Here is a 24,094-nt window from a genome sequence, read left to right as displayed (position 1 = left end):
CTGGTCGCTACGTCACCCGCCTATGACGTCTCGCCCTTCCATTGGACTGATTACACATGTGATTCAGAGCACGGTCACGCTGGGGGCGTTCCCGTAGTGTCTTCGGATGCAGCGTCTCGTTCCCTTCGGGGAACCATGGTTACATACGTAACCTGGAGACATTCTTGCATACATCCACACCAACAGGTGTCAGTATAAAGTCTAAGACTAGAGGTTTTTTTTTTTAGGATGGAAAACATCAATTAGTGCACCTCTAATACAGATTTCATGCCTCAGCATAAGCACACAAATGACTACAATCGAACAAGTGATTAGTGACTAGATCAGTCAACACTGATCAGTTAGGTAAAATTGTGGTATTGTTTAGTAAGCAGAGTGTAATGCAGTTGGCAATGGGCCATAAGCTGCCTATGAATGGAATCAGTGTAATTAGCAAAGTTGGCTGCCTATTTTTTTTTAATCATACAACTTTTCCAGTTAATGGATCAGATTGGTAGAATACGCTCAGCAACAGCAGAGTTAATGAGAGGAGAGTCAGAACTAAGGTATCTAACAGATCAACGGATATTCTGTGCTATTTCATACATTCTGATATGGTTTTAATTTCTGGACATGATTTATACAATATCATAAATGTAGAAAACTTTTAAAAAAAATAAACTATACATTACAAAAGTAGTGACACTTTAACAGGAAATGTCATATTGGCATCTTACAGTACGGCAGCCTGACATATGATTAGAATAAGTAGTGATTTTATTACTTTATAGGACCAAAAGGTGAAATTACCAATAATGCAGCACTTTTTGTCCCACATAAAAGTACATTTGAGAGTAAAGAACTGGTTTTAAGTTTGGAGATGCAGATGATTACAAATATCAACAACAGTAACATCTGTAAAATGAAATAAATAAATTAGTAAATAAATTAAATTATATAAGGCCACTCTACAATCATAAGACATTGGGACTGAGCTAAAACAGGCCTTAAAGGAATAATTCACCAAAAAAAAAAAGTGAGAATGGGAGGAATTTGGCCTGGGTCCTCTTTCTGATCAGGGCCATTGGAATTGTCCGAACATCCCCCGTTTCCCTGTTACGACACCCCTAGACAGCACCCATTCACTGCAGAGGATCCACTGGTGAGCAAGTGATGTAAATCTGCTCATATTAAGAAACAAACTCATGTACATCTTGGATGGTCTGAGGGTGAGTAAATTTTCATTTTTTATTGAACTATTCCTTTAACAGAGTTGAGACAGAGGTTTGACCAGCATGACCTCTAACTTAGTTGCACCAGGAGGACAAACAGTTGCATTTTATGACCATTTATCCTCGGTATAGAGTTCTGCCTTATCTAAATGAGATATCCTCAAGTAACTTCAGTTATTTTTTTCTGAAAGAGATGAGAATATAATAATGCACATATTTACAACTAGTTGCACCAGCATGACCTCTAACAAAACTTTGTGGCACAAGCAGTACAATTGGGTATATAACCATTTAGTCACATTATCGTGTCTTATCTAAATCTGATCACATCAAGTTGATTCAGTTATTTATGTTTTCTGAAAAGTCCCTGGTCTCACATATTCAATATTTCACCCATGTGCATCATGCCATTTCATACCATTCTCCACTACAATTTATTTGTACAAGTCCCTTCTTTACTGCATTTCTACTTACTGAAATGCTTTACGATAAACTTTTGCTGCCCTGAAGCAGGGGAAGAGAGATACATCTAATCATGCTCTCTGATATTACCTGGGCTACAGCCAGTCAATGATTACATCAAGTAGCACATTAAAAATGACTGTCCTTATTTTAAAGAGGAGTGACCGGTTCCAGCCACCAGATATTATTAAACCAATTTATCTTGTCCCAGTTCGGGCTAAAGCCTTATTCTTATTGCCAGAGATCTATTGCATTACATAAACTGTTGCTTGATCACAGGGGAGCCAGTCTGGGAAGAGAAATATGCATTAGAGGGACTCTGGCATAATGCAGCGCAGCAGTCTTCCACATATGACTTTTCCCTGGAAGCAGTAGCTGTGCTCTTTATTTACACATTTTTAAAATTCTACCCATGCGAATTTGCCAAGAAATCCATCGATCAGCGTCAGATGATGGGGTAGGACAATGCCTGTCTGTGAGATGCCTTGCTTGGCAGCTTTGTGCAAATTCTTTGTTCTCAGGCCTAATGCTGGAGGCCATAATTAGTCAAGCCACAGATGAGCCGAAAAACAGGCAGCGGGGCTGGAGAGATGGTCATCACCGCCTGTATTGAGCTATCGAGGAAAATGAAAGTCAGCACCTAAAAATATTACTCCAACTGATGGAGTCTTTGCATTTCACTGCATAAGCCGCTTCTCAATTCAGAGACGTTTCCATTATGTTTGAATCTAAGAATATCAATATGTATTCAAATGCTCCCGAAAATCCTGTATAAAGTGAGTGGGTTTTGAAGGTCAGACATCCCAAGACCTTTAAAGTACAGACTGCTAGACCGACAAAACAGAGCTGACTTATCTCATTCATTAATCTGGCAAAAAAAGATGATGGCAGAGGAAGGAAGGGAGAGTAAAAGACAGAGTATTGAAAGAAACAAGACCTAAGGAAGATTATAAATCAAATGTTTCCTTTGGGATCACAGCACTCGGATGGCCACCGCACGAATGCATGATGATTTAATCCGCAGACGTAGCACTTGCACTTTGGAACGGAATAGAAAGAAAAACACATATCCTTACCTGACTCGTCATTCATTGAACATCCACCTCCCCTGAGAAGCCTTTGAGTCAGGAGCAACCAAAAGCCATTACGCAGTCACACTATAGCTAGATGAAAACAAGGCTTACTGCACTAGGCTTTTGACGACAGCACAAAGCCTGAAAATGTTTATATTCTAGTTTTTAGTAGACCTGTGTAGGAAGGAGCTGCATTTGACTGCGTTTCACATGAGGACGTTGAAAGGGCCGACAATACCCACGCAAATTGATATCTGGATTTATTTTTCTCTTGCCTTATATATGTTAATACACTAGCTTTCGTTTATCACACGATGTTCAGAATGAAATACTACTTGGTGAATACTACATAGTGATATATTAGGCATTATAGCCATTATATATACCATGATAAATGCTAAAACAGTAGCATGCTTGTCACATTGCCTCATCATAAATTACACGCGCGCACACACACACACACACACACACTACCATTCAAAAAAATGTTAGAAAGTAATGAATAATTTTGTTCCGCAATAACGCATTAAATTTATCAAAATTAACAGTAAAGACATTTATAATTTTACAAAAGATATTCTATTTGAAATAAATGCTGTTCTTTTGAACTTTCTATTCAAAGAATCCTGAGGAAAATATATATCACGGCTTCATCAAAAATATTAAGCAGCACATCTGTTTTCAACATTGATAGTAGTAAGAAATGCTTCTTGAGCATCAAATCAGCATATCAGAATGATTTCTGAAGGATGTGGCACTGAAGATTAAATTAATGACTGCTGAAAATTCAGATTTGCCATCACAGAAATAAAGTACTTTTTAAAATATATTAAAATAGAAAACAGTTCAATTATAATAACATTTTGGAACATAACCATTTTTAATGCAATTTTTATCAAATAAATGCAGCCTTGGTGAGCATAAGAAACTTCTTTTAAAAACATTTTTAAAAATATTACTAACCCCAAACTTATGAAGAGTAGTTGATTTCTCATCTTCTCTAGTTTGCTTTCTAATCTAGTTGTCTAATAAACTTGGCATTGTATGTTACAAATATTGTGGGCTCTTTGACAAATGCTTTTTTCCCTCTTTTGTAAGATGCTTTGGATAAATGTGTCTGCTAAATGCATAAATTTAATTGTAAATTAATCACTCAACTGACCAAGGATGACACTTTGACACTAGATCTATATTAAAATCACAAAGTATAGATACAAATCTTTCTACAGTATTAGAGTTAACTCTGTAGATGAATGTTGTCTATTATAACAAGCGCCGGCTAACTACCATGCATGTGAGCATGTGCTCTGTACAGCGCCTCGCAGTCACACAGCTGTGCACGTAAACTGTCAAATGCACTTCTTGGTCAAAATGCTCATCTTGACAAACTATTGATATAAACAGTCAGTTATGTCTTAAGCACATGTAAAGAGATGGTGCAAAAACGACCTTTCAACCCAATCTCAGGAGAAAATTTTAATATTTTACAAGGTGGCGATTTCATATTAATTTGTAGAATGTGACTCGTAAAAGGAAACACACATTTTTTTTCTATAAAGATTTTTCTATAATAAAAGATTTTTCGATCATAAACAAAATATTTTTCAATCATGAAGGTCCACCCCTAAAACTAACCATTCAGTGGAGCGTAAGCAGATTGTACAAATGAGAGTGTACAAACTCGAACAAATTAGCCACCAATTCACCAAAACGTCAAATAGTTACAAATTGCCATGAGAGTGTGTTGGATCTTTACATTAGGCTTTGCAGTGTAAAAACAGCACAATAGACTTGCTTGCATTCACAATGTGACCTTGTTCCATGCTACACAATCCCCACTTGGACACTTTTCTCCCTTTCACCTTCCTACAATTTGTGGTTATTTATTTTATATAAAAGCCTAACCACAGCATTGCCAACCCCGCTATTTTATAACCATAATATCTAGAGCCACTCACCAATTTGGTGTCATAAGAGCATCACTGCTGAACTGGCTGGCAGCAGGCAGTAACAGGATGACGTGGCCACCCTTGGGTGTCGAATTACAGAAATTAATTGCATATGGATAAAAGTGCAAGTTACGTAAATCCTTTATCAGCTAGGCATAATAATGGCAAAAGGGAGAGGTCTGACAGATGCCATCGCCACTGAGCTTCAAGCACTGCTTTTTAAGTGTGCATGTGCTGGTAGACTATTAAGAACCATTTTCAAATCCTAATTAGAAAGCAAATGTGTCACAATATGGCAACACAGGAAACCCTTTGGGAAAAGCAGAGCCAGGGCAGAGGTCAAAACCGATTTAATGAAGCCCAAAGTGCTCTTAACGGGTTGATTTTAAATTAAATGAATGATTCAAACACAATTGTGTGTATTTATTTATTTTTAATAAACAGAATTTCACACACAATTAAATTAATTAAAAGGCCTGACCCCAACAAAACTAGGCCTTTTGTTAAATTAACTTTAAATTGAATGTAATTAACTCATACTGTACATGTCAGCACCTGAGATACCGCCCCCAGATCCTGCAAAAAAAAAAAAAAAAAAAATACCTACATGCATTGATTATGCACATCTTGCCATTTTCTGAACCCTTGGGGGGGATATATATAGCTATATTTTCATTCCCAGGGCCTCAATATGACATGCTGTATGGGTCTCCAAGGCATTTCTTCTGAAATGACAGGACTGCAAAGTTTCTGTGGCAGATACTTCTTAATAAAAAGACAGATTAATAAACTATTTTGGACATGCAATTAATATGTGCGCCACAGGCGAGGAAGATGAGACAGGCTTGTTCATTACATCATATATATTAACATAAAGCTTTCTGGGAACCTGCCATCTAATCAGAGTACTCTCCAGTGAGCTGTTACCAGTGATGCTGTAACATGAAGTCCACCGCTACACTACCCCTATGCACAACTTTTGCTGAACTGGTATTTATTCATCTCCGAGGATGATATACACAGTAGACACCTAAAATGTTCCTTTCAGTAATGCCAAGTACACACTACAAGGCCAAAGATCATCATCCTGTGGACATGTAACGTATTGGTGTGCAATTCACAAATAATCGCTGATTGTAGTAATGATCCTGAAAATCATTCTTCTCATTCAAGCTCGTGCATATAGCAATGTGATTATTCCATATAATCATGATTAATCCATATAATCTATAATTCCAAGGAAGCTTTTCGTCATTTCTGCACTGTTTTTCTGGGAACATCAAAAAATGGATGAGGAATGATTTCCAGGTTGAAATTTCAGTTTGAAACCAGTTTGAAATCGAATTTGAATGCAGTTTTTGAAATCGGATTCAAAAAGAGTTTCTGGAATCTGATATGATTGCAGTTTTTGAAATCTATTTTGAATGCAGTTTTTGAAATCTACTTTGAATGCAGTTTTTGGAATCTGGTTTTAATGCAGTTTGCAATCTGAACTGAATGTACTTTTTGCAATCAGATTTAAATGGAATTTTTGAAAATTTGGTTGAATGCAGTTTTTGAAATCTGGTTGAAATTTCAAAACAATTTTCAAATCAGAGATTGTATTTGGTTGAATGCAGTTTTTACCAATTTGGTTGAATGCATTTTTTAAAAACCAGTGTGAATGCAGTATGAATTCTGGTTTGTTACCAGTTTGAAATCTGTTTTAGCATCTAGGATTAGTCATAGTGAGTCTCAAAGGTGCACATACTAGAAAAGTGTCAGTGACTGGCAAATGCTGGTTTACGATCTGGTGGTTTTGGTTGCAACTTATTTGGAGACAAATTAAATTGAAAAGACATTAAACTGAAAAGAACAGCAGAACAGTCAGGTTAGATTTAAGACTCTCTGGATCTCTTTGGATCTACTCCATTTAATGCCTTTGGACTGCATGTGATTCATATCCATGTAGTCAAACTCATGTTTGGCCACAGTGGCCTTTTAGCACTAAGGGATAGATCTGCTGATTGCAACTCTTCAACGTTTACTTAACTACTTATTCTTGCCCTGATGTATCAGCCTCATATTCCCAGCTTGATAATCTGATCATCATTATGGAGGAAATCAAGAGAGGCAGGAACAAAAAGAGACTGATTTGGTTGAGAATGAAGCAGAGAATGACTGACTAACAGCAACGTCATACTGAGATGGGTGATATGGAGCTTTGAGCAGAAGCCAGAAGTGTGGGAGATGATAATACTGTGCCTGCAGAGAAACAAGTGATGGAGTTCACTCGTTGGCAATGTTTACATAATTGATCTATATAAACAAAAGACCAGTTTAGAATTAATGACCAAAATAATAAACAACTTTAAAATTAAAAATTAAAGATCAACCATTCAAAGACCCTTTAAAGAACTTTCAAAGTTGGAGAAACAAGACTACGACTCAGCGTTCATATTGACGGACTCATGCAGTGAAATTGGCCAATAATTGGCCAATCATTTTCAGATTACAACATCAGCTATGTCTGCTTAGCACAATTTTCACAATGGTTTGTCTGAAATTACCAATGGGTTTTAGATTTATGCGTAAAATAAGGTCTGTTGACTTTAATTTTAATTTACCGTATAACTTACAGTTAGTCAGACTTCAAACTTTGACGTTGGTGTGAAAAATGTGAATCTGCATGCTTGACGTATTGGAAAAATATAGTAGTCCTTATACAGCAACCTGTAAGCAACACTGAAGTACAACTGAATGTAAGTTTAATTTGTAGATACAAAAGTCTCTTCAAGTGATTCTGACCTTACAATTTTGACAAGTTAAATGACCTTAAAAATCAAAAACTGCTTAAAAAATTGGGAATCCATTGTGAATTAGCCTTCCGGTTGGCTAACAAACTGATGTTTGAAGACTTGTAATAATCAAGTTTTAATGCAGCACTCTTTCTATTTTTTTTTTTCCTAATCCTGTTCATATGAGTCCGATACATTATGCATAGCTACAGTAAGCATAACTAGCTGTGCAAAAGCAGTTGAGATCATTAGCATTGTGGTCTTCCCACGCACAATAATTGATCTCTGTGACAGAGGTTTCACAGACAGCTACAGCGAATATGCATAAAAGGCTCTTGGTTACAGCAGGAAGGAAGATGAAACCTGTGCAGAGTGGTTGAAGTTAGTTCAGCCCATGTTGCTAGTCTGCAAACACATCAGCGTAATTGTCAGAGGGCCTTCAAGATCCAATCAGATTATTCCAAGCTAAATGCTGACCACTTAGTACAAGACCTCTAAAATGTAACAACATGATGATGATATTGCCTCGACAGTGCATATGAACTTTTTTCCACAGGCCACATCAGAGATCTACTGGGAACTCTGTGTACAAACACATAGAGTGTGTCTACTGCCAGTAGATTACACTACACAGCATTCTGTGTATATTTAATTACTGAGAGTGGCTGCTGTGAAAATGCTTTAAAGGACAAACAGTTTATCAAAGCATGATTTACTGAATTGGGTTGGCTCCAGGGGCATGTTCATGCGTGTACACAGGATTCGCTTCTGCTTGATCTTAATAAACTGCCACTAATCTGTACATGCCAATGCTGGAGCTTAATAAGCGTTTGGGGAACTGCTAACACTAACCAAAATATTAAAGCAGGAAGATGCTAGCCCAAGCCACTCAGAGAAGGTGAAGTGGCCAGATGTGTAGAATTAGGACAACCATTAATTTAGGAAAAAAATAAAATGTATACATATATCAGGGCCATTTCCTCCGAGGAGGCAAGGGAGGCAGTGTCTCTTCAAATTATTGGATGAGGGGGAAAAAAATCAGTTAAAAAAAAAAACCACCAATATTACAAAATATAACATTAAAAACTGTATGAATCACTCATTTTTTCTAAAGAAACATTGTCCAACAGCGACACCAACAGGTAAAGTTACAACGGGAGTCCGCGTCTCTCTCGCCTCCCCTGAGCCCACTGAGTTTTAACAGACCCTTAAAGCATGCCGTGAGTTTGGTGGGGGATAATTGAGAATGAATGGGGGAAATTCACGTGAGAGGAGGCAATGCCTCCATCACGATATGATTGGATATGACTGGTCATGTTTTTTTCATGCGATTAATCCCGCCTCTTGTGTTCATGCACACTCCGCGTTCGCAAATCAGTAAACAACTCACACACTTAGATATAACCACTTTGTAACGTCAAAATAAGACTGAAAATGGCATGAAAACATGATCTGTGGGAGTTTTTAGTGAGTAATCAGTTTGGTGAAATTTAAAGTAAATCTCTGTGTCTCTAAACAATATTTACTGAGCTTTGATGGCTAATGATCCCAAAAAATTCAAAAATAGTTAAAACTAATAAAAAGAATAACTGGACAAATAAAATGTATTGTTTAAATTGTTACTGCCTTGAGTTATTATTTTGGAATAAATGTAAAATGCTTAAAAACACTAACTTGATGAGATTCACATGGCTTTAATAAATAGAATATTGATTATATTGTTAATGTAAAAATATAAACTATAATTGTTTTTTCTTCTTCTTCTTCTTCTTCTTCTTTGCCTGATCGTTTAAGTAATGTTTATATAACCAAGTAAATGTGACTGGGACATGAGTTTACATTTGATGATAAAAAAAAAAAAAAAACTGAGGACTTTGCCTTGAACACCACTGCACACCACTTTTTAGATTTAGAAAAGGGTGCAAAGATATTAAAGGTTCTTTGTGGAAGGGTCAGATGGATTCAAATATTTTTTTCTATAGGTCTATCATAATGCGTGCGGTAAATCTAAAACGGTTCTTTAGAATTGTAAAGTGTCCCTTTTAAGAAAAACAGCTGTTCACTGAAAGGTTCTATGGGGAACTAAAAATGTTTCTTCTATGGCATCACTGCAAAAAAAAAAAAAAAAAAAACTTTTGGAGCCTATATTTTTAGCAAAAGGGACATGTGAAACCCTGGAGAGGGGCACGTAATAAGCAAACTGTAAAGAGAAACAATAGTGTTCAATAGAATTACAATAGAATTAATAGTGTTCTGTCCCTCCCTAACTGGGAATTATAAAGCTACATAAATAGCTCAAAACAAACAGTGGATAAGTCCTGAGCAATGCAGAGTCAACAATTGTGAACAAATCAAATAAATCCAAATATAACATCCTGGCATTAAAGGAATAGAAGACCGCCTGTTTCCATCTAATAGTAAAAACAATATACAGGCCTAAATAAATAAAATAAAATAATTGATGTTAATTTTTTTAGGCAAATGTATATCTCCCATTTGTGACATATTATATTTCATAATGCAACTTTATGATTTTAAGAGTATACATGAACAGCAATTAATACAATTATGCTGACATCAGAATTTTAAATTTGGTCAGTTACAACTAGACACAAACTTCATCTTGCCATTGAAAAAACAGTGCTGTTGTGGCACTATACTAGTACAATGTTACCCATGTTGTTGTTACACCATGGTGCAGGAATTGCCTGAAGAATTACTGTCATTTCTGACATAATAGCACTTCAGACAATTGTCATACTTTTCACTGACTAATTTATAGGCATCTACCAAGCAAATTGTGCATCTTTATGAGATAAATGCATTTAGCTTATATTACAAATCAAAATGTTTGTTTCCTACTGTATATTCCCACCGTATATTCTCTAGTCATTCATTTCCTGCATCAGTTGTAATAAGTGACACAAATGTAACTTGAGTAATAAATGTATAACAAATTACAATTAGATATAGAAAAAAAACCTACTAATCCAGTTTGTCAAATCATCCAATCATTTGAAAAGAAAACAGTTTTGCTATTTAAACAGCTTGCTTTTTAATGGAGAGTGATTTTCTGTTTGTCTTAATTAGAGATTTGTTCATTCTTAAATCTGATTACTTTTTGAACAGCAGCTGTCTTGTTCAAAAATATCAGTCTACAATTAAACTTTTTTTGTTCATACTTCTCTTTTAATGCACTTTTAGTACGTTGCACAGTCAGCTGCTCAACTGCTGAAGAGACTACTTGTTCTCTTTGCTCTGCACTCATTGCCAGTCAAGTGTTCCAATCGTTTGAGTAATACAGACAAAATCTAAGAAGTTAAAAAAAACAAAAAAAAACTTGGAAAAAAAAGGGGCAGTAATGAATCACAGAGTGTGCCGACTGACAAATACCAATGACAAAGCGGCCCTCTATGACACCCAACTATAGAACTGTCAGGAAGTGAAATTCAGAGCTCGGAGTCAAACACAAAATGAGAGATTGAGTTTGACCGTAAAAATGCAGTGAGGGGAAAAAGCCATCAAGACCTTGTGTTGCTTCAGAGTCTCAGGGGTTCTCCTGTACAACGGCACAGAGGCTTAGAGACAAAGAATCAATACAATCTGTGAGGTTTTAACTTTCTCTCTTGGCTGAACATATTGGAAAAAAACATTACATAAAAGCAAATATTGCTGCCGGGCAGCGTGCTGAAACCGCAGAGTGCACCGCTACAAGTCCCAGAGTCACTGGAGGACTGAGAAAGATGATGACAGCTCCAAATGGTTGACCAGAGGACAACAAGGATAGATACTTGCATCAAAAAGCCCATCATATCAGCCCATGACTGTGTTCTCACTTATTGACAAATGGCTTGTCACTGTGCTCATGGCTTGCTTAGATCTTAAAGGGATAGTTCACCAAAAAATAATTCTGTCATCATAGCTTTCTTTGGTCTTTGGAAAAATGTGTCCGGGTTTGTGTTGTCAACGCTGTTTTTGTCAAAGTTGTTTTAGCATTGTATGCACAAAAACAATAAACATTCAAAAATAAAGTCATACAGATTTGGAATGACATTAGGGTTAGCAAACAATGACAGAATTTCCGTCTTTGCTTGCACTATCCCTTTAAATAAGTTTGCCTGCTATATGTATGATATTTATTTTTAAACAACAATTAATTTGGTAACACTCCAACCCTCTACGGACACCTTGGCAATTGAATCGCCATTGGCTAGTAATTTTTTTAGTTTACTCGCCAGACTGATATATATATATATATACACACACAGTCGTGGTCAGAATTGTTGGTACCCTTGGTGAATATGATCAAAAAAGGCTGTGAAAATAAATCTGCATTGTTAATCCTATTGATCTTTTATTTAAAAAATGTACAAAAATCTAACCTTTCATTAAAAAATAAGAATTTAAAATGGGGGGGAATCTCATTATGAAATAAATGTTTTTCTCTAATACATGTTGGCCACATATATATATATATATATTTCTTTGTTTGTGAAATGGCACAGTTTTATAAATATCTGAAAGTACACTCTTAACATCAGTCAGTCAAGCATTATAATATGATAATCAATGTTATTTAATTATAGAACTTTTGTAATTAGAATTAAAACTTGATAACCATGTATGAATGCATATTAGTCTGAACTTCGGACTGGTGGTGGTGCTTTTTTGGTCATTCAGTGTTTCTGTAAAAAAAAGAAAAAAGAAAACATTGGGGAAAAGCTAACAGAAATACTGATTAGATAATAATGATACGAATTCTACTAATAAGAACAATATAAAACCAACTAAGGATTAATTAGCTACTGGATTCATGAATATTAATCACTTTGTCAGCGTTCGCTCGAACTGATTTGCTGAAATCAAAACAGGGACGATAATAGGTGAGCACCAGCCAATGAGATTGTCGTTTGCGCATTAGTTCCGCCCACTACCGAGAAACCCGGCAGTTCTTAAAAGCTAAAGAATTCCAAAGGAATGCTGTTATTTTGACAAGAAAATACAACAAAGAATATCGTTTACACGTAGCGCGTCAATTCTCTCTCTCTCTCTCTCTCTGCGTGTGTGTGAGTCAAAGTGACGGCAAGGTGTGCGCCTTCACACTAGAATTTACGGTACGTTAAATACAGGTGCGCTGCGCATCCATTTAGATGAACTGAAAAACAGCACAGATCGCTTGACGGAGAGTGAAACTCTGAAGCGCTCAGTCAGAGAGTGTTCGGCGAGTGAAAATATATCTGCGCTAAACTTATACTTGGCCTCCAACTCACACACTGGCGAGTAAAATCTGAGAATTTATTAGCCATTGGCTAATATTAGACATCATTTAGTCGCCTGAGTGAAGATTTAGTCGCATTGTAGAGGGTTGCACTCATGCAATTAGAGTCATTTTCAACAAATTGAGGGTCCTGCACACAAAATGGACCACTACAAATATTGACACATGAAGATGGGTAGGAGCCAGAGGCACCCTGTTGATCGCAGCATCTGTGCCTCAAAACGCAGACTTCCAGCATTATGCCACGACATGAACAATGGAAGCCGAACTAGATTTGGCTTTCCTGAATGATCACGTTTCTGGGGCCGAGAGCTGATAACAGATAACGCAGTTGTGCTGGAGGACGACAGACAGGAAAGCCTGTCGAAGCACAGACAAGAGGCTAAAACGCATTTGTCAGGCGGTATTGCTCACCAGGGCTTTCCAAGCCAGTGAATGTGAGCTGACAGTGTTTGCAAGAATTAAAACATGCTTTATCTCACTGACTAAACCTGATATACCATATTTTCAGTGAGGTGCTGCATGAACACATTGGCGTATGGGCCAAAGCGGAAATGGATGGGGTGTTTTTCTAAAACAATGCAACAGCCAGGGACCACTCAACCAGGCAAGACCAAGCTGTTGCCTGGCTCACGGTCCATATGCAGTTCTCTACACCCTTCACATGCAGGAGACGGTGAGGAGCATCAGTCTCTCTTAGAGGATCACGTAGCTCCCGCACAGCCAGCGATATCCCTCTTGCTTTTCAAAGGCAACAGATATATTACAGCAAAAGCCTCACGTTGTCAAAGACAATATTCAAAGCCCGCTCTTTGATGACATATTTAATAACATTTGGCATTTCATTTTAACATGAAATGCAGCCATACATTAAAAAAGTAAAATAAAATAAAATAATTATGGATCGTACGTGGGAATGCATCAGTGTTAAAATGCTGGGCAATAATTATGTTATGGCTGGTGCACTCTAAAAAATGCTGGGTTAAATACAACCAAGTGCTGGGTAAAATGGGGACAAACCCAGCAATTGGGCTGTTTTGACCCAGCGGTTGGGTTAAATGTTTAACCCAACCTTCTGGGTAGTAACCCAACCGCTGGGTCAAAACAACCCAATTGCTGGGCTTGTCCCTATTTTACCCAGCACTGGGTTGTATTTTTTAGAGTGTGGTAACTGATAAATGTCTGATATTAAACTTTGATACAATTTTGTCTTAATTAAAAAAAAAACTGCAAATACTAAATAAAAAATACCAAAATCATTCATTTTAAATGTTGTACATGAATTTATGCATCACAACAATATAACGTACAGTGGAAAACAGATATTCATTTTGAGATTTGCTAAAGATTTACATGAAAATGCACTACATGAACTGTTATTAAAAATGAACTTTAATTGAGGGTTAGATGATGGCAAAGGTAATCCAAATGTAAAAATAAGGGAAACGAGCATGCATAATTAAATATCTAATATCCACTAATACGAATATGTTTTAAAAACATTTTCGTTCATATATTAGTCAATACTGGTACCGAAATACTCTTCAAATGGGTAAAAGTAGGCTAAAACAAATAATATATGGGTAACATTACAATTACAATAAGGTTTGTTAACATGAGCTAGCAATGAACAGTTTTCTACAGAATTTATTAATCTTAATGTTAATTTCTACATTTACTAACTCATTTTTTTTAATCAAAAGTTGTATCTGTTAACATTAGTTAATGCACTGTGAGCTAACATGAACAAGCAATGAACAACTGTATTTTTTATTATCTAATATTAAAAAATATTAATAAATGCTGTAAAAAATATATTGCTCACAGTTCATGTTAACAAATGAGACTTTACTGTAAAGTGTTACCGATATGCAACTGATCTTTTTGATATTAAATGTGCAGAAAAGAATAAACAGCTTTATGTACACTTGACAAATTAATTTGGTTATGCTCAGTGGCAAAACAATAAATAAAAACATAAAATGCAAGATGCCAGTAATGGGACTTGAAGAAAGCAGGAAGAAATTCATTGTAAGGGACAGTGTGTACCACTCTGCAGGAGTGGGCAGCTTTGTAATTAAACTAGGGATTTGCAAAACTCCTTATTTTCATAATTGATAAGTCAGTCAGTTGTCTAAACAAGTACTGTGTTTGTGTTCAGGAAGCCCTGTATAATATGTCTGCATGCCCACCAGCCCCCAATCAGACATGTTTCAGACGCTAATGTACTGTAAGTGCAGCCCTTCAATAAGGCCATTCAACAAATAACTATAACCTTGTATTGAACAAAGCCACCGAAGTCCTCATGAGGAAGGTTCAATACACAGCGGCACAAAACCACTTATGTGCATCCTGGTTGCAGAATGATATACTTCAATGTAATCTCAGCACTTGGACTCATGGAATTTCCCTTGCTCAGCATTCAAAAATTAATAACTGTTAAATCAGAAATATTGTCTCTGCACAACACCTAGTTAACTGCACCAGTCTTTTTTTGACTGCAACTATTTATTAAAGCATTCATCTGCAGTAGATTCTGACAGACACCCGGAAGTGGGTTCCACACCATGAAGAATCAGACAGACTATACTGAACATAATATCCATAACACCTCAAATACAAACATATGGATTCTGTATATAAAAAAACAAAATTCAAAGAGGGTTTTACCATGCTAAAATGCTAGCATGCTAAAGCACATCACACTATAACTATGCTAAAACACTCTCTGAGAAGTTGCATCTAATCATGATTTGACATTTGTTTCCCTTTAAAGGAATGCTAAAATGACTTCTGAATGAAACTCGTACAGACCTCTGCATTAAAAAAAAAGTCAGAGTGAGAGCTCAGCTGTGCATTTCGACCAAAGTGAAAATATGATTTCAATTTACATATCTTAGATCCCTGTTGAAAAAACCAGCATATGCTGGTTAGGTATGTTTTGACGCTGGGATGCTGGTTTAAGCTGGTCCTTTGCTGGTTTATGCTGGTCATTTTGCTGGTTTATGCTGGTCCTTTGCCAGCACATGACCAGCATAAACCAGCAAAGGACCAGCTTAAACCAGCAAAGGACCAGTTTAAACCAGCAAAGGACCAGCTTAAACCAGCATCAAAACATACCTAACCAGCATATGCTGTTTTTTCAATAGGGATCTTGTTTTTTTTTAGCTTTTTAGTAAAGTTGGATAATTTTAATATAACTTATTTTAAATATTTTAAATAAAACTCATCTTGCAGCTTGAAAGTGTGCAGATTCTCCCTGGTTTGGAACCATTGCCTTAGAGGAAACATTACCGTACATGTTCACACTGTTCATTTTCATCTAGCATTGCATGAAAGACCTAATTCAGTCCTTGTTATCACACAGCTACAGGTTCAGTACAGTACAGTGAATCCAACTGCATTGCATGCCAGGCATACATAAACTGATCAACTTAGCATAAATGCCTCTCTCACACATCACGCTAAAGGTATTATCCCGAGCAGCCTGTAGACCATTTGTATTTCTCATTAATTAGCCAGGCTTAACCCTTAAATGGTGTCAGTATCCTTAGAGACTTTTGAGAGGCTGGAAGGGGGGGACAAGTGAGTGAGTGAGTAGGCCTAATTTCAGAGTAAATATATTAAAAAAGTTATTGTAAATATTCAGGTCAAACAACCTATAAAAACTATGGCATCAACTTACCACCTTTATCTAAAAGTAACATGGCAACATGCTGTGAGAAGGCCACTGACCTTGAGGTAAATGTTCCCATCTTTTACCACAGGCATATACGGGACACCCCCGCAGTGCAGGGGGCCCCCTCATGGCGTTATGAGCCAATTATAGTTAAGCTTCCCTATCTACAACCATTTTTCGCTGCATAGGAGACGCATCAAGCTGTGTGAATCCACTGATTTTTAATGTGACAGTCAGCGTTGATGCATTCACACACATTCACGATTGCTGCAAACAATGTATCACACACTCCAATGTTGATTTCTCAGATAAAAAGATGACAGAAAAATAGTATGTAGAATAGAACATATTTTAGCACAGAAAATGAAAAATAAACATAATGAGATGTTGTCCAAAATAACATCACTGTATGCCATACTATTAACTTTATTTTTAATGTAAGAGCGAGTGCTGCCATTTTTAATTTGAATGTGCAAGGCTTCCGATTTTAGTTGCTTTCAATTAGCGTATTTTAGGTTATGTTGATGGTGCAAACTATTTCATTTTTATTAATTTGCGTAATTTGTTTGTCGCCCAAAACTTTGTTATTCTGATCATTGTTTGCATATTTCTACTAATTAAATAGATGTCTGGCACATTCACAGGTAATAGCATCTGCTCTGAAAAATAAGTTTTTTTTTTTTTTGTAAATTGAAGAATGGACTTTATTTGTGGTCATTAGAGCCTTGGTTCACACAGATGAATATGTGTGAGTGCTTAGTTGGCGTGCAGGGCCTTCCAGTGGCTCAGGGGTCCACAGCTGGGGATGTACTTCACCCCACAGCCATCAGGGACCACACGCTTCTCTGCCAGCATGTTATCAAAGTCGCAGGCGTTGAACTTTGTGAATCCATACTTCTTGGAGATGTGGATCTTCTGACGGCCAGGGAACTTGAACTTGGCTCTCCTCAGAGCCTCGATCACATGTTCCTTGTTCTGGGCCTTTGTGCGCACGGACATGATCACCTGGCCAATGTGCACACGAGCCACTGTGCCCAGAGGCTTACCAAACGCACCACGCATACCAGTCTGGAGCCTATCAGCTCCAGCACAGGATAACATTTTGTTGATACGGATAACATGGAAGGGGTGCAGGCGCACGCGGATGTGGAAACCATCTTTACCGGTACGGGCAGCCTCAGCTGCTCATATTCATCAGATACCATGTGAGCGCACATGGGGAACTCATCCACCTTAGCCTTCTTCCTGCCCAAGTCGAAGATCCTGATCTTGGGATCAGGAACACCTCGACAGAAACGGGACTTCGGGTAAGGCTTGTTCTTACAGTATCTGTAGCAACGGGCTGGACGGCGGCCCATGGTTGCGATCACACACTCAGCTAATGGAGGAAAGGCTCTGAAAAATAAGGTGGATAAATAAAAACGCTCCTAATCGACGTCACAGCTTGTGAGCGGGGCCTCCTGACAAGAAGTCATTTGACATGTTATTTTTAACTCCATAGCATTTTTTTTTTTTTTAATTACGCTGCTTTATTTCAGTTCTAATGTGTGGAAAACAGCAAAGTACTATCACGTTCGTGCCTTCTAATGGATTAATACACGTGCCGTCCATGTGCGCTTCATTCCATAACAGAATTACATCAAAGGACGTCTACTCTAGTAAAATCTACTTAAAGTAGTGGTATCTGAAGAGAAATGTAAATTTCGATCAGCGTATTAGCGCAGAATATATTATCATTTGTGGCTGCAGAAGAAACGGCGCTGAAAGAGCAGTTGTGAAGACGCGTTCAACAGATGGGCGACTGCTCTTCCTCACGGCCGCAGACCTGTACGGACAAATCTTGCTTTGATTAATTAGCATAAAGCCTGGTCGGGAATGTTAATTGAAAGACAGCTGCATTGGCTTATTGACTAAACGATTATCAGTGTGTCGGTTATTGATAGAAACTGAATTCTATTTTAAGTTGCGGCGTGAAAGGCAACTACAGCGGGCGCCAAATCACAGTTGTATCACCTTCAAATAACATTACAGTCGCGCGGTGACAGTAGAGACGGTCTTTAAACGTCGATATGGACACAATATGACGAAAAATCAGACAGAACCTACAGCTGTAGGGGGAAAACGAGACGCAACCTTCAACACAATGTTTTCTACATATAGTTTTCCTTTGAGACTTACTGATTGATCATGTCACTCAAGGCAAGCTCACCATGAACGTGGTCTGGCTGGTAGCCTATAAAAAGACATTTTCTCTAAGTTAATGGTCGAGGCTTGAATAGGAAGGGCAATAGAGACCTCGATCCTGAATGCATTTCTGCTCTGAATGATGCTCATAAGTATAATACAGAGTGCACTTGATTCTGAAGACAAAAAATAGACTTAGTACAAATTCACAGACGACACTTTCACATATTCCAACTTAAAGGATCATGAAGTAAATGGATTCAAAGTGGTCGGTCTATGATAATACGCTGCTCTTTTTAGACAATTCAAATGCACAGAGAAGCAACGCATTAACAGTTATCGAATGGATATTAAAAGAAACAGAAGCACTAACATAGCCTACCTTTTCTCTGTCAGCAGTAGTTATTCTATATCCCCCGATTTGTTCCGTAGATGCAAATACAATTTGCCATCCATGACACGACTCAGTTTGAGATTGAGTATCTTTTACCACAATCTACCCTCGCAAAATACGAATCCGAGCTATTTTCAGACGATGAGAAAATAAAAAAATAACAAAAAAAAACTCTAAATAACATTGGAATAAAAGGGGGAAACAACAAACCTAATCAAACAAAATAAATTTTTTTTAAAAAAAAACAGAAGAGAAAACAAAGAAGGGAAATAAGAAAAATGCGATAAAACAATTAAATGCGGAAGAAAACGAATTGACTAGTTCACAAACTGAGGGCTCCAGTAATTCCACGCTGCGTCTCTGTATTCCAAACACACTGAGTGCGCTCTGCAACGGGAAACGCCGATCTATCCGTTTATTCCCAATCTGCTGCGGTTTTACTTCCTGGACTTCAACTTGCAGTAGCATCACTTACACCTGAGCGTCCGTGTGAATATACATTTGCCTTCTCTTCCTTTCGGCTTCAGCAGAACCTTTTCCATGCAGTGGCATCCGAGCTCTCGGTAAAGAACCGCCGCACTCAGTCAGGCGTCTGGATGCCCGCATTCACTGTAGAAGCGAGGAGGATAGAGGCGCGTTCACGCTCTTCTTTTTTTCAAGGGAGTTGGACGCGCGCGCTGTTCACCCTACGTCAGCCGGCGCGTGCTCCAAATAGAACGCTGGGGAAGTTCGTTCCGAATTCTCATTTGGCGATTCGATTTCGCAGCTGGGAATAAATATGTTATTATGCATTGGGTTTTTGCTTCCTTTCTACCTGCAGGTTGGAAGTGTTGTCGTCAAAAGGAGAATGAAGTGAGTAGGCAACTTGACACCAAATGAACCAAACACACGTATATGACTTGTGTTGTGGTAAATTGGACATCCCCCAGTTTCTTCATGGTCTAAATGTTTCATGGGTACAATAGTTTTTGAAGCTATGCATGGACTATTTGACAAACTGTGGTAGGCTATCAAAGAGACACCAACCATATGATTAAATGTGTTGAAGCATTACATATATTGAAGCAGCAGTTTGCAAGTTACAAAACTCAGCACTCTGGCATGGAATGATACAGCCTTTTATATCCATGAAGTAAGTTCAGTTGGTGCATCAGTCAGCATAAATTGGTCTGTAATAACCAGCATTTCTTAAGCAAAATCAGACTCTTTCATTTTGAACTGAATATTTTATGATCTGGGTGAATCATGATCATATCTGAATCTACAGTTACTGCTTATTTACTTAAACTAACCTCTTAAGTGTCACCAGCCCACAGCCATTACATAATTTATTGCCTTTTTACCCTATCAACTATTTTAGTAATCACCCTAAATTAGATATCATTTGAAAGCTTAAAAACTCCAAATTCATGCTGTGAAAACCATTTTGAAATCGGACATTGCATTACCATGGAAATGGTATTTTAAAATCTTTTGGCGGTCTCCTCCCCCTAAGTGGGCGGTGTTAAGTGTCATATTACAAAATGTATTACGGTATTTTACAATAAAACATTTTTAGAATCTTGACAAAATACATATAGTTGGAAAGGTCTGAGTCTCAAGTCTTGTGATAGAAGTAATATTTACAGAAATTTAGACATTTGTGACAGAAAAATGCATTAAAAAAATCAATGGAGTTTGGGTGTCACCCGGTGGCTGTTTGTGGTATAACGGCATAAATAAAATCTCACAGGAACCTCATTTTTTTATATCAACTTCAAATTTGGAACATAACTTATTTAGACATAAGGCTTTAATTTTATAGCATTTTTAGAGTAAAACCTGTTATGAAAAAATATTTATTTTATATAAAATAAAACAAAATTGTACATTGCATTTTTTTAAAAGTAAATTTAAACTTCTATTATTTTATGATACTTTCATATTTTGAAATTGAAAATATGAAATTGAAATGATTCCACTTCTTTAAAAATAGTCCAACCTTATGCCTGTATTCCAAAGCATTCATTAATTATAACAATTTAAGTATGGATAGTGCATGTTCAAAAATGGGGGGTGACAGGTAAGGGGTTTTTAACTTAGCAAGTATGAGTAAGATAAACTAGAAAAAACAACGGCGATTGGCCAATCAGAACTCAATATTGTAATGAACTGCGCACAAGTTTTCGTCATTTTTCACACAAAATGGTTCAAGCGCAACTTTTGACGTTCTTCAGAAAGAAGACAACAGAAGGTATGATATTTTATTGATTAGAGTTTAAAGACATTCCCCTAACATAATGTTATTGTGCTTTATGTGTGACTGTGAGGGACGGAGACAGGATACTGAGAGATGTCATAGAGTGTCACTGACTCTCAGTCCAAAAGCATTCACTGTGTGATGAAGCCTATTAGAATGCAGTTAGAATGCCCTTATAATTCAACATATAAAAGAAAAAAAAAAACCTGTGCATTAATTTTTATTTTTTATATTTATTACACCAGCAAGAGTGCTTTCCTGAATGTCAGCACGTGTGTGTAATTACAAATGTACTGTTAATTTTATATAACAGTGCAGAGCAACACTGTGGTGTTTCGTTCCTGAATTAATCTGTTTTTGAACGAATCAAGTGAGCCAATGATTGATGGTCACTTGCTTTGTTTATAATTAAATCAGCCGTTTTGAATAAATCGTTTGGTTTGAATGATTCAATTAATCATTTATTAAAACAGGGACTTGCTGCCACTCATTGGCGGGTTTATTGTCATATTTATTCATCCATAACAGGCCTAAACCAACAAAAATCTGACAAAAATCCCCCCATATCAGGCCCCATAAAGAAAACAGCTTATAAATCATAGTTCATTTAATAAAGCTCTTTTATTATTATTATTATTATTATTATTATTCAATAAAAATGTGTTTAAAAATTAGAGAAATTGTGTAATCATTGTGTAAAGTTAGCTATGGGACGCCCCCGCCCCACCAAAGACCACACCATCCCCCCCTGAATATTTTATTATAATTCAACTACTGAGTATGGTTGATTTTGAAATATGCTTGGGATTGCTGTCTATATATATTTTTGTAGATTTATGAGACATTAGTTTGTGCTATTTAATTATACTTTGTAGAATCCATTATTCTTCTGCTAATAGAATATTTTCCTGATAAAGTGTTGTTTTGTTCAAATGTTCAAGTGTTGTTTTTTGTTTGTTTTTGTTTTTCAAAACATACATGTGGTTATTATAGCCATAACATATGTTTTTTTTTTAATATTTTTTTATTATTTTTACTGAACTGTAACGAATCATCCACTGAAGGCGAGCGTAAGTGAGAACCCAAGTGCAGTTTTATTTACAGGTGATATCCAAACATCCAAACAAGAAACACAGACTTGACTTGACTTGAACAGACATAGCAGGAGCAGACATAGCAGGAGCAGACTTGACAAACAGACTAGACTCACCAACAGCGGGATAAATACATTCAATACACGACGAGGGCACAATGGGAACATGAAGAACAGACTAGACTCACCAACAGCGGGTTAAATACATTCAATACACGACGAGGGCACAATGGGAACATGAAGCTACTTATAGGAAACAAGAGGGTCACATGACAAGAACAAACCAATGGGAAACAAGACACATGACTAAGACAACCAATCAGAACATGACACAATGAACAGGGGAACCAATGGCATGAATACATGAGGGCAAGGGAAGCATGACACAAACAGGGACCATTAAAAATTACAAAATAAAAGACATGGAAAACATGAACATGAAACAAAACACCACATTACATGAACCAACCAGAGCACTTGGTTCAACAACTAAATATTTTAAATATTCAAAATTCAACAGCAACAAACATTTGTTTATTTAGAATTTAAACTCCACCGCCACTTTACTTTTGTGTGCATGCTTTAGTGCACCACTTTAATAAGGGATTGTAGGTTTTCACCATGTTTTATTTCCCTTGTAAAAGAGAGAATTTTCACACTGGTCTGCCATGCAGGTCAATTTAAACAGTTTAAAGTTAACATGAAATTAAAATAAACAATTATTATTATTATTATTATTATTCATTAATTTTTTTTATGGAATATTGCAGTGTTTATTATAAATGATTTGTCTGTGCTCTTTTTTTTTTTTATTCATGAGCCCTTGTAATGTTATTGTAATCAAAATAACTTCCCCTTCCTCTTGCAATGACATCTCTTCTCTTTCCTGATGTTGTTGTTTGTCCCGGCGTGAGGGCGGGATATCCTCTCACTCACATGAGATGGCAGCAATGGCAAACAGCAATGATCCAACAATCCAATTAATTCCAGATGGACCAAATGAAATCTTCCCTTAGGTTTTTTTTTTATCCGGCGTTCCAAACATTTCCTGAAATTTTCCCTTGGGTTTTTTTTTTTTTTTTTCTTGTTCGAGAAGCCATTTCACTCAGATATACGTCACAATAGACACAAATGCAACATCCGTTTAATGCCGGCTTTAACTCTTTGTAATTGAAATAGGAAATCTGATGTCTGATGAAATTTAGGATATTTTCCATGTATTAATAAGCTTATTTTTTTTGATTAATTAAGAATGATAATTTCTCATTTGCTCGTAAACCGTCAAATATGGTTTGAAATCAAAAGACAATTTTCGGAACATTTGCATGGTGGTATGATTAATTAATATAATGATTTGAGGCAGCATAAATGTATTTACACACGAATTACAATCACAATTACAATTTTTTGAGACAACCTAAATAGTATGCTTTATGTGGTGACATCTACCTGATTTCATGCTAGTAAAAAAAAAAAAAAGTAATTAGTCAGACTATGTCAACCTGACAAATTACATAGATGTAATTTTTATGAGTTAGATCAAGTAGAAATAACAGTTGAAGTTTACATTTTTTCTCAGTGTACATTTTGGTGTGCCACCCTAGTATTTTTACTGTGCCCCTGTGGAGGCACCACTGTCACCATCATGCTGTCCAAACCTTAAAGTGTAACTATCAACTGCTTCAATCATCTGGATTTTTGTCAGAATAGGATGATAGAGGTTGTATTTGTATGCTTTGCCACTGCATGTCTAAC

General features: G+C 36.7%; 1 protein-coding gene and 1 pseudogene across 1 annotated transcript in view; both read right to left on the bottom strand.

Annotated features, from left to right (window-relative positions):
- Nucleotides 1-19,207, bottom strand: part of LOC107712759 (adhesion G protein-coupled receptor B2-like) — a 219,957-nt gene extending 200,750 nt beyond the window's left edge. The window contains exon 1 of the mRNA XM_016518097.1: nucleotides 18,996-19,207. The gene's annotated coding sequence lies outside the window, so the exon portion shown is untranslated. The remainder of the gene's footprint in view (nucleotides 1-18,995) is intronic.
- Nucleotides 17,101-17,836, bottom strand: LOC107712762 (60S ribosomal protein L10-like; annotated as a pseudogene).
- Nucleotides 19,208-24,094: the final 4,887 nt, after the last annotated feature.

The sequence above is a fragment of the Sinocyclocheilus rhinocerous genome, unplaced genomic scaffold (genome assembly GCF_001515625.1).
Source record: "Sinocyclocheilus rhinocerous isolate Xijiao unplaced genomic scaffold, SAMN03320098_v1.1 scaffold1590, whole genome shotgun sequence".
In the NCBI taxonomy this organism is placed as follows: domain Eukaryota; kingdom Metazoa; phylum Chordata; class Actinopteri; order Cypriniformes; family Cyprinidae; genus Sinocyclocheilus; species Sinocyclocheilus rhinocerous.
This window is presented reverse-complemented; position numbering and strand designations above follow the sequence as displayed.